The sequence below is a fragment of the Mauremys mutica genome, chromosome 4 (assembly GCF_020497125.1).
Source record: "Mauremys mutica isolate MM-2020 ecotype Southern chromosome 4, ASM2049712v1, whole genome shotgun sequence".
NCBI classification, from domain to species: Eukaryota; Metazoa; Chordata; order Testudines; family Geoemydidae; genus Mauremys; species Mauremys mutica.
This window is the reverse complement of record NC_059075.1, coordinates 81,787,483-81,803,026: the sequence shown is the minus strand read 5'-3', so window position 1 is coordinate 81,803,026 and position 15,544 is coordinate 81,787,483.

Below are 15,544 nucleotides of genomic sequence, written 5' to 3'. Positions count from 1 at the left end.
GAAGACTCAGCACACCACTTCTGAAAGGTTGCCGACCCCGGGCTACTCCATTATAGTACTATCCTGTTACATTGCAAAGTACTGCTTTGGGAGAGCTCAGATGTGAAAGGCAACATACAAAAACATATTCTTTTCCTTTTTCATTTGCTACTGTTTCAAGGATCTGGATATCTCTTTTATCCAATAACTTTTGTCAATGTGCACTGCACCTTCAAAGTACTGTTTCTTTTATATGCAGGACGCTACACCTTTAAAATGAGCTAGCTGCTATCATCCTTTTTAAGTTTTCTAGGGCCGGAGATGGTGATAGGATGTTAGGGAGGTTTCTCTGAGTGAGGAGAGCAGGATCTTGCCCTAATTGCTTTTGAAACTCTTGGTAAATCATGTATCAGAGGGGTAGCCGTGTTAGTCTGGATCTGTAAAAGCAGCAAAGAGTCCTGTGGCACCTTACAGACTAACAGACGTTTTGGAGCATGAGCTTTCGTGGGTGAATACCCACTTCGTCGGATGCATGTAGTGGTTTCCATTACATGAATCCGACGAAGTGGGTATTCACCCACGAAAGCTCATGCTCCAAAACGTCTGTTAGTCTATACGGTGCCACGGGACTCTTTGCTGCTTTGGTAAATCATGTATTCAGAGGACTTGAAAAGTCCTGGCCAAGGACACACTTGTTTTTTTCAGGATTAACCTTTTCCTTCAATTGAAGAAAACAATGAAGTCTGCAGTTTGGGTGAGGGTTGCACTGGGATTGTGGAGTCTAGACTTTCAGATAAGAAGATAAAGTGCAGAAAGAAGATCTAGTGACTAAATGTTTTGCCTTATTTCTTTCAACAGGCAACAAAGAGGAAATCAGCCTGCTTTTACAGCCGAGAGAAAGCTTCCACGGCAGGTCACACCACTGATGATGAAAAGTAAGTTATAGGCAGCCAGATGAAAGGATATTTCACTGGAGAAATGTGTAAAAAAAAATTTTCTCTCTTCCTCCCTCTTTTTTTATTGATTTCTCTTGCTCCCATCAAGACTTTGCTGCCTTGCGCACAAGCACAATCCAATTACCGTAAGCTCCTTACTCCACAAGGCTATTGCTCTTCGGTGTCATCCTTTCAAGTAATTTGCACTTTTCCTGTGGTAAGTACTTTCACTCTCTCTCTCTCTCATGTGCCACTGCCCAGGCACATGAGTCACAGGGTATGGCTACACTGCAATCAAGAGGTATGATTGCAGCACTTGTAGACATACATGAGCTAGCTTTGATCTAGCCCAGGACTCTGGGTACATACAGACTCTTGCATACAATTACACCATTAAGGTGTGGACGGAGAGGAGCACTTTCTGGCTAATGGGCACAAAGCTCTTATTTTAGTATTAAGGGTCTGATGCTAAGCCCATTGGAGTCAAGGGAAAGATACCCATGGACTAAGTGGGCTTGGGGGTTAGGCCTTAAAAGAATTATTGCTCTTAGAAAATGATCACTGAGTGTGAATACAAAATAGTTGGTCCCTTCTAGGTGGAAGGCCCAAGGGAATTATTGGGCAACAAGAGATTCTTTAGTTCAATGTCCCCAGGGAAGACTCTGTCTATTATAATGATAATCTTTAGTACTTATATGGCAGTTTTCATCTTCCAATTGCATTACAAACACTAGCATAATTTGTGTGCAAGTAGCCTACATGGTTTCACCTTGCTATTCACCAGGCTGTTAAGTAAAAAGACAGATTTGTAAGATTACCCCTGGTATTAGTTGGTACACACAGTGCCCAGTTCATCCGTTAGTAGACGGAGTCACCTGGTAGACGCAGTTGCCTTGGCATCACTATTAGATGCATTAACCCCGGGCATCACCTGACAATATACACCATACCTCTAACGTCACCTAGGATTTACACTAATCTTGTTGTCACCTCCTACAGGTTTCCATTCCTATTTTTAATTACTCGTGAGCACTTAAATACTGTGGTAATGGGTGCCATAGCACAAACCTGCAGCTAGATTAGGTACATAGCAGCACTAATCTCATCACCACCAGATCTACATGGACATCTGGTATCACAAGGAGGCTGTGTGGCCTAGTGGGTAGAACATAGTGTGTAGAAAACCTGCATTCTATTCCTGGCAATGCCACGAGTCAGCTGGGTGACTTGGGGCAAGTCACTTCCCCTCTCTGTGTCTCGGTTTCCCTATCTGTACAGTGGGGGTAATGATACCGACCTCCTTTGGGAAGCTCTTTGACATCTACTGATGAAATGTGCTAAATAAGAACTAACTATTATTATTGAGGGGTCTCTGAAGAGTAGCATAGGTAAGTGCCCTGCCTCTGCAATGCCTAGACCACCAAGCCAGCTGTAACAAACAGTAGCACAGAGAAACAAAGTTCAGATCCTGTAGCTCAGCATTTGCACTGTTCCTTAATCTCTCAAACCCTGTCACTCTCCCTCCATAGTCCCTATATATATTCACCCATTATCCAGCTAACCCTTTGTTATGCTGCACTCCCAGTTGCAGCTTTATCTTCAGGCCACTGCACTGTAGCCCTTTATCCTCACCCGCACACATTATCCCACAAGCCTACTTTCAACTGATCTTCTAACACTTCTTAACAGGATAGAAATCTCCTCACCAGGGAATGTCTGATGCATCATTTGAGTTATTTTTTGTACATAACGAGGTTGTGTTGCAGGCATTCCAGTCACCTAATTATTATCCTTGACCTTGGGAAAAAAAATCTGAGTGCATTTAATAATAACCTCAGTGAGCTGAGGCAGCTTTGCAATTACGTTGCATAATGTTGTCACGCAAAGGGGGTTGCCAGGGAGATAATGGTAAACACCAGCCTCAGTTCTGTCGGAAAAATAATTGGAGTCATCTCCCTTTGTGGCTGGTGCAGAGAAACAAATTGGATGGGTAAATTTTCAGTTACTGTAGACATCAGCAACAACACCGCACTTCACCATTGACCAGATCATTAGTCCCCGTTAAATGCTATGGCCATGAATTGTCTGGCGTCCTCTCAGGACACACAAGAGTGCAGGTAGACATCATTGCAGTGTGAAGTCTGAAAGCTGGCTGCACTATAACCTTTATTTTTTTCATGCTGTTATTACATCTCCTCTGATTATTTACAATGGTCCTATCAAACTGCTGCATTTGTCAATGAATCCATCACTTCTGACAATTCCATAGATAATATAATCATAGTAGTCTTGTAAATGAGGGGCTAAATTCTCCTTTCAGTTACACTGGTCCAATCCCATTGACTTCACAGGGGTCACACAGAGTAATCAAGTGAAGAATTCAGCTCCTGCCATTTCCCTGTTATTCTACCTCCTTGCTTTCTGCATTAATTGCTGCTATACAACATCTGTTTCATCTCAAAAGGGCCTCAACAGCTGTTGTCGGTACCACCTCTGCTTTGCCAGCATATAAGGATGCTTAAATGAATGTAGAAGAGCTCGGATGCTTTGAGGCTCTCTGGCAAAATTGTTAGGTACTTTCCTACCCCTTCTTGGTCACCGAACAGCATCTGTATTTGCTCCCCCCTTCCCCGCCCCCCACACACATACCTATTATTCATAGAAGTTCTCCCTTGAAACGTGTTGTTTTCTGAATGGACATTGTAGCATTGGAAAGCCTGGTTAGAATGGGGCGGTTATGAGAGAGGTACTTTCAGGGCTGATGTGAGTTATACAACTATATCCAGAGGTGCCCACAGATATTTCAGCAAGAATTTCGGTTCTTGTCTATATTTCAATCAGACACCTCACTCTGCAATGAATTAGGATCTGAACATTTCAGGCTAAATTCTGCTCTCAGTGACACCCATGAAATCCCATGGTAACAAAGCACCAAATTTGGCCTTAACAGATATAGACTTTAAGCCAGAAGGGAGCATCATGACCATCTAGTTTGATCTCTTGCACATTGAAGCCCACAGAACCTCATCCATCCACTCCTGTAATAGACGCCAAACTGCTGGCTGAGTTACTGAAGTCCTCAAATCATGATTTAAAGACTTCAAGTTACAGAGAACCCACCAAGTTTAAACTTGCAAGTGACCTGTGCCCCATGCTGCAGAAGAAGGCAAAAAGCCCCCAGGGTCTCTGCCAATTTGAGCCAGGGGAAAATTCCTTCCTGACCCCAAATATGGCAATCCATTAGACCCTGCGCATGTGGACAAGACCCAGCAGCCAAATACCTCAGTTGACTGGTAACTCGGGAAAATGTGTTCTCTCTCAGGCTGCAGTAAACATTCATTCAGCATCCCCTTGGTGTTTCCAACTCTTCTTTCATGGGGCTTTTAAAGGTTTTCCCTTGTTCTACCTAGGAAGCCCCTTGCAGCTCTGCCACTGGAGCTAAGGCAGGGTGTGTGGACCAGTAGTGGCCTTCCTGGTGGTTTGCAAACTGAAATGTTTGATGACCCATGCAATGTAGGCTTGAGCTGTTGGGAGGTGAGATCTTTCTCTGATAGAATAAAGAAGTCAGAGTACAATTGAGCTATGCTATTGGGTTCAAATCTCCACCCCTGCCTGATTGCTCCTGTAGCTCCCATCCCCCAGTCTATCTGAAATCTCCAGGTCCTATTTCCAGGATGCCTTTTCTCACTGAGCAATCAGACAGTCAGTTGGCACTGGTTCTGGTTCTTACTGATTCCGGTCAAGCCTCTTATTCTCTACCGTGGCTGTCCATTAGCTGCTTAGACCTTTGGCATTAACAAACTCTCTCCTGGCCATGCAGCGCAGGCCTTGCCACACTATAAGTGCACTTAGCACTGCAGTATTGCTGTTATTTCTACCCCTTCTCAATAGATCTCTCTTGATGTCAGACACACTTGTTGGCACACACACATCTTTTATAGCTGTTCTCTCCTGGCCCCCTCTACCATCCAATTAGACGGCTGTCAGTGACAAAGCCATCACTCCTCCAGCAGCTCCTGACAACACTGGGCACTGCTGTACTGCTGCAGAAGATTAAAGGAGCCTTTCCTTTGTATTATCCAGTGGCTGTGTGCTCGCTAGAATCCAATTTCTCTTCTCAATGCATGTGTGTATGGAACAACTAATGCTCTCCTTAAGAATCCTGTCTTCATCTTTATTAAAAAGAACAAGAACACCAAAATCCAGAGCTGTATATAAACATTTCCCCACTATTTTCTTTTTACCAAGTCTCAAGAGAACTGCAGACATTGACAGTTCCAGGGTTTGGGGAGTGGAGGTGCTTTCTAGTGGTTATAATAGGGGACTGGAATCAGGAATCCCAGGTTCTTTTTAATGATTCATTTAAAAATGATGGTGATTCTATTTCCTATTCGGTGATTGCTCTTTACCTTGGAAGTGCTCTGCAACTGAGAAACAAATGGGTGTGTAATTCTTTCACCTCTAGAACACTGATTCAAATTTGCTCTAGACTGGTAGTAACTGAAAGTCATTGTACTCGAAAGACTGTTCAGCAACCTATGTGGTGAATGACAGTCCTGTACATTAACTTTACCACCCAGCATAAAGATTACTGGGTAATACAAAAGAAATGTTGCTTTAACCTTCTGCAGCAGTACAGAGGTGCCCAGATTTGTCAGGAGCTGCAAAAGGAGTGATGGTCTCAGTGCCTAGATCTCAATGGCATTCCAGGAGTTCTACTGAGAGCAGAGTTTAGCCCATTAACTTTCAAACTATGGATTGCATTAAACAGTAAATGTGATGGATGGAATATGTAACGTTGAAATGCAATGTAAATTATCAACAAATGCTGTATAACCCCCAAGAAGGGAAACTAGCAATGTACAAACTAGGTTCAAAACAACCTCTCTGTTAATTCGTTTAGTGTCAAATACTGCACTCAGTTACACTGATGTAAATTTGGAGTAACTCCACTGTTACTGCAGTCTGAAGTCAGTGGAGTTACACTAGTACCACTGAGGTCAGTATCTGATCCACACAGATTTAAAGATAAATGCCCTTTAGAATTCCTGATCCCACTATGCAAAATGAAATGCAAGATCAGGGTACTCTTTGAAACTGATAGAAATCGCTCTATTAGATCTCTCTCTCTACCCTCTCTTTTAATCAAATCATTGCACTGTAATCAGCTCCAATTCTAAGTCTCTATCTGTAAGAAACAGAGTGAGCTTAGAAAATAAAATGATTTAACACGTTGTTTCCTTCCTCATTTCTGCCCCAATTGAGTTTATTTCACAATTTCTCCTACTCATATGACTGTGTTGTTCAGCAGCCAGGAAGCTGGTAGGTCATTAATGCCACCTTAGTGTGATACCTTGACAGAAAGATAGTTAGTGTTACTATAATAGGGAATCACTATGTTTGGGTTTTCCATTTTAGAATCAGAGATGTCTTCAGGGCCTTCTTATTTTCTGAATTCCTAGTTCCTTTAACTCTTACTTACTATATAGGGAACATATACTTTGCACCACCGCCTGTGTCCTAAAATAGAATGTAACCAATATGCATCCACCTGATGCACACAGCAGTAGTAGATATAGCAAAAATGAGTTTTTGAGGGAAATACATCTTTGTTTCCTTTCTCAGATAAATATTGCAGAAATTACATCCTTTCAGCTTACAAATTCATGTTCTGTAGCAAGAGTGGATTTCTTTCGATCACTTTCAGATGATATAAAGAAAAGTGCTACGAATGCTAAAGCCATAATCCTTCTATTCTTTTTGGCTACACTGTTTTGATAAAAATGATTACAGAATCCTCTTGATTTATAATCAATATGAGATAAATGTAAACAGGGTATTTGATTCTGAATAAATATGTCTTTCTATTAACACTTGTTCTGAGGATTTTCTGAAGATTTTTACAAGACAAAAAACACAACAATTAAACAAATAAATAAATTCAACATGGGAAGAATATTTACAAGGTGGGATATTTTCCCTGATATGTTTTTTTCTCACCATAGTTGTGAACAATTTAACTTTCTTCATTCTCAACAACATAATTCCCTAGCATTTTCCTGCCCATCATAGTAGGAACAATTGAGGGCAGCAAGAGAATAGTCATTATTTAGCCCTGGAAAATACATTGTTAATTCCGAAGCAGGAGACCTGGGATTGGCTCACTTTCTTCGGTGACACAGAGCAAGGACTCTCCATTGGGATCTGATCAGAGTCTTCTGCATTGTTGCTTTCCCAAGAGTTGAGGGGTTGAGGGTCCTTGGTGGACTTCACCCCTCCCTATCTAGACAACCTTCTTGTCTCAGCTTCTGTGACTCTCTTACCCCAGAAAACTGATCCTATTTTTTTTTCCTCTGTGTTCTTGTGAATTAACCGAACCACTAAAGCATAAATTTCTTCATGGAAAAAAATTCCTCTGCCCAGGAAAAGGGCATCATTGTATTTGTATATTTATTTCTACTTCAAGTGGACTTCCCGTCAACAACACCCTAGAGGAAATAAACCAAAATCTGTTACGCATCACTCTCTGTACTAAAGTACTTTGCATTCCACAGCTAATAATAGGTAATGATTTTCAATTGACAACTTACTTCCTCCCAAGTGTCATTTATAGACAATGTCAAGGAGAAAACTGTCAGGGACAGAATCATGTTTGAGAATGCAGCTGGCCTGACATGACTTCCTGTATGGCTGGCTTCCTGTAGACCCCCAACTGCAAACAGCACATTGATAGGCTAGCTTTGTACAGATGGCTTCCTGTGATAGCTCTTCCTGGTCACCACAGCCTGCTGGATACAGACAAATATACATCAGCAATGAGCATTTTATATTTGTAAAACATCTGCATATTTGTCCTCAAGTTGCAGTGACCCTGGTGCAGTTATTCACGCGTGGAACTTTCTGTTCGATCTACTTAGAAAATTATTCATTGAAATATTTACTCAGTAATTCTCTAACTCCAGCCAGCTGAGTAGCTCAAAGGGGTTTGCAGACAATAATGAATTAAGACTCATAGCACCCAGGTGAGGTATGTAAATAGCCTTCCAACCATTTCACAAAAAAATAAATTGAGACACAAAGAGGTTAAGTGACTTGCTCAAGGTCATACAGTGAGCTGCAAAAAAGGACCTATGATTTGTGTCTCGTGGTCCGAAGCTCTACCCACTTCTTAGCTGCTCTGTGAATTCCTTTCATAATTCGATAAAAAATCTCCACTTAGTATTATTATATAATGGGAGGGTTAGTAGCACTATTAAGAGAAGCCATATTTATGGTGCGTCTAGTCTTCAGATTCTTCCCAGATCACCCTCCTGTGTGTTTTTGCTACTTTGTAAGTCAATTGATACACAGCATAGAGCCAACTCTGGACTCCACTCCACTGCTTAGGAGTTACAAGCAGCCAAAGGACAATTCCCCCAGCATATGAGCCACCATAAGCAGACCTGTACAGTCCCCTCCTTGCCAGTCCTGGTATAGACTGAAAGTGGGAGAGATGTCCCTGTAGCACTGAATTCTCCCCTGGGAGTGGTCTAACTTACTCTGGGAGCCATTTTGTCCCCTGCAGCAGCTTAGAATCCAGGGGGTGGAAATACGGCATAATGTGGATAGCCATCTGTCTTGGGCGGGTTGGATACAACAAATCCTGCATCTTGCCAGGGGGTTAGACTAGAATGGCCTTGCAGTCCCTTCTTTGACTCTTGCGGTCCCTTCTATCCTCTCCCCGTGATTGTATAACAACCTTTTCCCTGCCTCCTTCTGGGCTGCACCTTCTGAGCTGTGCCTCTCCGGAGACCTATATATCCAGATCTCCTGGTCAGGCTTCCATACAATCACTCCCAGGCCTGCTGACAGAAATTATGGATCCCAGGGCCAGGGCTGTCCCTGGAGCGGGCAGGGCCCAGGGCGGAAGTGACGAATCCGTCACTTCTGAGACTACCCACACTGGCCAATTGTGCTGCTGGCCCACGGGGCCCCCCAAAGCATGGGGCCTGGAGCGGTCTTGCGCACCTAGGAGCCCTGCAGCCCACCTGGGCAATTTAAAAGGGCCCAGGGCTTCCCGCTGCCGCTACTGCGGCAGCAGCCAGGGGCCCCCGGGCCCTTTAAAGTCACCCAGGCCCCTGGGCAATTGCTCCCTTTGCCCCCTCCACCGGCGGGCCTGATCACTCCAGTGCTGCAGCTTGATTGATCACACCCAAGTGCATCTGCAGGAAAATGTTTCTTTTTTCTTACATTACTGATCTTCTTGTAAAGCTGCTGATTTCCAGACTGAATGTGGTTATAAATGGGGCAGGCCACAGAGCGTTTCTACTTCGCGAGCTGACCAGCGTTAATGAGATACGTGACACACAGGAGGACTGGTAAGGGACTGAATTTTCTTTCCTGACCCCAGCCTATGCACGGGTAGGTGATAAGTAACACAATGGGGTAGGTAACACGGTATATAAATCAGAGCAGGGTTTGATCCCAGAAATACATTACTAAAAGGAGCAATTTCAGAAAAGATGATCAGCACCTAGACTGAGAACAGTAACGGCTTGGTCCTGCACCCATTGAAATTACTGAGCATTCTGCTCTTTGTCCAGGAGAGCAGGATCAGGCCCTAAAGCTGGAAAACTCAATGTTATACCTACAAATAGATACTATTAAATGAAGCACTCTGTGCAATTCTCCCCTGTTTAGACCCATGGGGGGGGAGGGTCCTACCTATATTTCTGAGTAAAGTACATGTTTGTAGATTGCAAGCAACTGCTCTCTGAATACCCTGCTTTCCGAGTGCTCTGCAGATACAGTAAATCACTTTTATTGACTAACGTCATTCACCCTTGAGCTCCCAGTGACAGTACTGCAGACTTTGGGCCTGGCTCCTGTTTGGGGTTAGAAATGCAACGGGATCTCTTCCTCATTTAAAATCAAATTGAGAGACAAGCCCGTGTTTGATGCTGCTTTCAGTGTTTTTTAACAGAGAGGCAGATTCTTCATCCTGCCTAAGCTCTGATGATAAAAACATAAGAATGACTGTACTAGGTTAGACCAATGGTCCATCTAGCCCAGTAGCCTGTTTTCTGGTACCAGATACTTCAGAGGGAATGAACAGAACAAGGAAATTATCGAGTAATCCATTCCCTGTCATCTAGTCCCAGCTTCTGTCAGCCAGAGGTTTCAGGACACCCAGAGCATCGGGTTGCATCCCTGACCATCTTGGCTAATAGCCACTGATGAACCCATCCTCCATGAACTTATCTAATTATTTTTAACCCAGTTATACTTTTAATACAAGAACCAGGAGATGCCAAATTAAATTAATAGGCAGCAGGTTTAAAACAAACAAAAGGAAGTACTTCTTCACAAAGCACACAGTCAGCCTGTAAAACTTGTTGCCAGGGGATGTTGTGAAGGCCAAAAGTGCATATCTAGACATTTAATTTAGGGCCTCATCCTGTGAGGTGATAAGTGGCCCTCAACTCCCACTGTCTTCAATAGGAGTTGAGGGTGCTCAGCACCTCACAGAATCAAGCCCTTAAAGCACTATCCTATCCAGCTTGCCCAGCTTCAGGCAGGAGTGGAAAGTATTTCCTCGGCATTTGGGGTGATTCTTAGCTTCATCCAGACAAAGCTAAAACTACACTCGACCCTTCACTCCACATGCACCCTCAAACTCCTATGGAAGCTGATGGGTGTCTGAGATGCACAAAGAATGTAGGAGTAGGCCCATATTGTGTAAATATTTTCCATTTGAAAACAATCATTTGCCTCCCCTTTGATTTATCACAGCACAATGTGTAATTTTTCCAATGAAAATTTGCAGTAGCACTCGGCTGGACATGGCATGACTCTTGGATAATGAGGAAGCTTTGCTAGTGTACATCTCTCAGAACTAATATTTACCTAGACTACTTCAGCTTTCATAAGCTTTGAGGGCTATCAAATCATATGCTGATCAGACTGGGTGAAATTCACTTCAGTCACATACAATCAGATTAATTCCTATGGGCTAGAATAGTAGCTGCTGCCCCTCCATACCTCTTGCACAAGGTGTTAGGACCACTGGATCCACACAAAGGCAGATCCCATTGCCTGTGCCTGACTTGCTCCCAAAACCACCTTCTGCCAGGACCTAGATGAGGTGGGTGTGTGGGCCCAGGCTGGGGCATACTGTGTGTGAGAGGACATCCAAAGCAGCTACTCTGCCAATTGTTCTCCTGTCCAGCTGCCCTGCAGTGGCACAGGAGGTATTGCATAGCCCTTCATGTGAAGGTGATTTTCACTCTTTATAGCTATTAGGCCAAATTCTGCTCTCAGTTATACAAGTTCAAGGAAGTTATTAGTCCTGATTCTTCTCTCACACTGTCCTGGGAAAAATGTCAAGATTTCAAAACAATTCCCCATCCGAAATAGAGACAAAACTCAAAAATCTCAAAATTCTTCTCAAACCAATCACCACCACCCTCCAAAAAAAAATTCAGGTCAGGTCAATCCAAACATTTTATTTAGATTTTAACCTTTTTTGTTTAATTATTTTAAACTATAAATTAACTTAATTTTCAAAAAGTCATTTTGAATGAAAAAATTGAGACTTTTCATTTAAAAATATGGTAATGGAACATTTTGTCTGTTTCAAAGTGGTTTTTTGTTTTTTTTGTTTTTTGGTCAAAACTTTTTTGAAACAGGAAAAGAATAAAAACTGACCATTTCTCATGAAAAACTGGTTTTGATAAATCGGCATTTTCCAACAGAAAAGCATGTCATTGAAAAAAAACTTTCAGCAGCTCTGGATAGAACTCCATTGATTTAATCACTTATTCCTGATTTACTCCAGTGAAGAGGAGAATCAGGCCCATTAAATTGGCGTAAGCATTTGGCCCACTTTTGTTATTGGATCAGATGTGTGATCCACTCTGGAGTGAGCACATAGAGACATGTAGAACCATGGATGCATGTAATAGGCATATTGTCATTGATTCAGAATTACTCTGTTCCTGTGCTCATGCAAAAACAGAATTGGGGAGGCCTTTAAGCCATCTTTGCCCTTCCCATATTCTGGGGTAGTCAGGGGCCTGCCCAGGCCTTGCTGAAAATTAGAGTGGCCTAACTCTAGAGACCCTATGTGTAAGGGGGTGAATGGTCCCGCTATTGTGGGGAACTTTCCTGGCTTCTGCACTACCCTGGTGATATGGACTAGCGGAAGGATCTGAGTCCTTGCTCCCACTTCCTTTACCCTGAGGCCTCCCTGCCCTCGAGGACTCCCCTTCCACTCTCCTGTCTGGCAGGTCCTCATAACCCCAACAAGGCTGGGCCCAGGATTCCTGGGGGGCTCGACTCCCAACCTTGCTAGGTCAGGGGCTAGGGTTTCCCCACTCCAGGGTACTCTCTTTGCACTGATGCTTTCCTGACCCACTGATCATTACATATGATTGAAAGCAATGCAGTTTATTTAATTAACAATTAGTTTAAAAAGGAATAAGGAAAAATGGAAAAGGTTGAAGGAAACACATCACCCCACTCTGTGTCAGAGAACATCACAAACAGTGTCTCTGGAATGTCAGCACAATTCACAGTCTGTTTCTTGTGGGTCCCAGGCCGCCTTCTCAGGCCCTGGCTGTGCTGCAAGGATGCTGTGGGTCAGACACTTGCTCTGGCAGTGGCCACATGCTCTCAGGCTCTAGGTGGCAGGACCCTTCTTCCCAGCATTGCCCCCACCCTGTCGGGGTTACGATCCCTGCCAAGTCTGGCCTGCAGAGCCTCTTGGCTGAGGCGTCTCCCTGCGCTGGGCCCACTGCCCAGGGTCCCCCTCGCTCTCCCCAGCTGCTCACCATACCTGGCTGTGGACTGCTCCACTCTGCCTCAGCACGGCTGCTGCTTCTGCTCTGCCTCCAGCTCCCTGCAGGGCCGGCTCCAGACCCCAGCACGCCAAGCAGGCGCGTGGGGCGGCATTGTCGGGGCAGGGCGGCATTTGGCTCCGGCGGACCTTCCGCAGTCATGCCTGCGGGAGGTCCACCGGAGCCCCGGGACGAGCGGACCTGCCGCAGGCATGACTGCGGAGGGTCCCCTCTTCCCGCGGCTCCGCTTGAGCTCCTGCAGGCATGACTGCGGCGGGTGCGCTGGTCCCGCGGCTCGGACGGAGCTCCCGCAGGCATGCCTGCGGATGCTCCACCGGAGCCGCGGGACCACGGTACCATCAGCAGGCACTTCTGCCCCGGCCTCGGGACCGGGGAAGGGTGACGCGGCGCGCCGCCCTGCTTGGGGCGGCGGAATTTCTAGAGCCGCCCCTGGCTCCCTGGGCTGCTTCTCTGGCCCCTTTGGCTCTGGTTGCTACAGCTCTGCTCCCAGGGCAGGTCTGCTCTTCAGGCTGCTTCTGTGACTCTGCTCCCAGCTCTGACCTGCTCCCTGGGCTGCTTCTCTGGCCCCAGTTGCTACAGCTCTGCTCCTAGGACAGGTTTGCTCTGCAGGCTGCTTCTGTGACTCTTCTCCCAGAATCTGACCTGCTTCCTGGGCTGCTTCTCTAGCCCCTCTGGCTCTGGTTGCTGCAGCTCTCCTCCCAGGGCAGGTCTGCTCTCTCTGGGCTGTGCTCTGGCTTTGGGGCTGCAGCTTTGCTCCCAGCAGCTTAGCTTGGGCCCCTGCTCTCTCCTTAGCTCAGCCCCACTCTGTCTGACCCAGGCAATTCCAGCTCACATGGAGGACAGAACCCCCCCCGGGCCTCCTGACTCCTTGATTAGCCTGCCCATCCAGTCAATCAGGCTGACCTGGAGCTTTGGCCTCCCCCCATTACCTCTGTGGACTGTCAGTCTCAGAGTCCTCATTTCCTATCAACCCTTCCCCTTTTGGTACTGGGAGCTAGCCAACCAAAACACCCCCACTGAATGTTAGTAAGGGGATAACAGTCCCCTTACATATGGACAATGAGAAGCAGAGACTAGCCACAGTGCATTGTGCTCCAGACACACACTTCCTCCTTCCCAGAGTGTCCCTTCCCACCTCTGGCTCATATAAATGTTATATAGTAGTAATAGCACTGCCTGCCTTCCAGTGTACCAATGTCCCACTGCACCATCTGAATTTTCTTTTTATGTATCTGACTATTTCCCTAACACTGACATTGATTTTAACCTTCTTGGGCCCATGAGCCCAAATCAGCTTATCCTGACTCAATGCCAGCTGAGTTAGGCTCCATGTGCTGGTAATACAGCCTAAGATCGGTATCCACTAGCTCTCCACTCCCTGATACTAGAGCAGCATAGAGGGGCAAGAAAGAATTGGGCTCTTTATGCCTATTTCAAGAAGGTATGTTGTAGTGCAAACAGCATTTCATTCTAGCTGCATGTGGGCTTCAGTGTCAGACTTATCAATATTATTGCATTTCCTAGAGCTGTGACCGGGGAGATGGAATAGAAGAGGTAGGCAAAGATTCATGTGTTACTTCTAGATTTATGTTTGGAGGAAAGACTGTAAATCTGGCAGAAAGGCAAGAGGCAGGACATTTTCTAAAACACCACAATGACCCTTTTTACCTATGTACATTTTTAAGACCTTAGTTTGGTCCCTTCCTCCTCCTTCTACTTCCTTTTGGATTCTGGCATCCATAGTTCTGGTGCAGAGAAGAAAATGCAACACTGCTGTTGAGTTAATGACACAGGAGTTTGTAATTGCTGATACTGGTTTATGTGGTGGAAGCTGTCTTGCTCTCTTCATCACTTTGTTTTTAATCTCCTTTCCTAAAAAAAGCAGCTTATTACATTGCTCAGGTCTGGATATTTTCAAAAGCAGCCACCAATTTTGAGTGCCACAATTTTTTGGTGCCTGACTTTAGACACTGAGGACCCTTTTTCAGAGATGTGGAGTTCCTGCAGCTCCCATTGACTTGAAGGTGGAGTTTAGCATGCACAGTACCTCTGAAAATCAGCTCTTAGGTGTCTCAGTTGGGCATCCAGAACATGAGGCACCGAAGGCAATGGGCACGTTTTAAAGTTTTGGTCTTGAGTTTTTTTCAGGCTATGATATGACCCAAGCCACAACACTGATCTTCATATCAGAACTTTTCCAAAATTTGGGATGCTGGATCCAGGGTTTTGGTTTGAGTCTCTCCTACTTTTTTGTATAGTGATTAATATTCCTATGTTAAGAACAAGTCACATAAAGCTAGTAACAATCATTACATCTGCCCGAGTGCTGTGTCCCACTCATCATAACATCAAGACCTTTTCTTGCTCAGTATTCTATATTATGTTTCCATATGATATTTTCTGTCTGTTCCTAGAGCCCCTAATCCAAAATTTACCAGAACACTTATGTAGTGAGGGGGCATGGCCTCCCTCCGAGATTGACAGGGCCTGGGCTCCTAGACTATTGACTGTTTGGCCCTGCTTGAGGGCCAGAGCCATAGACGGTTTGGGGCTCTACCCTGCCTGTGGGCTTACGCCCCAGAGACTGATTACTGCCCAGCCCAGCTCAGAGAGCCTGGGCACCAGAGATAGCTAGTTTCCCCTTTCCATGCTGCGTTTCTAGGTATGAGACAGCAAGGGGGCATGACCTCGCTCTGAGATTGACAGGGAGGGATGGCCACACACTCTTACATTTTGAATATGTGTGTGTTCTACTTTGCTTGCCTGGATTTTCTACTCAACAATTTTGTTTAA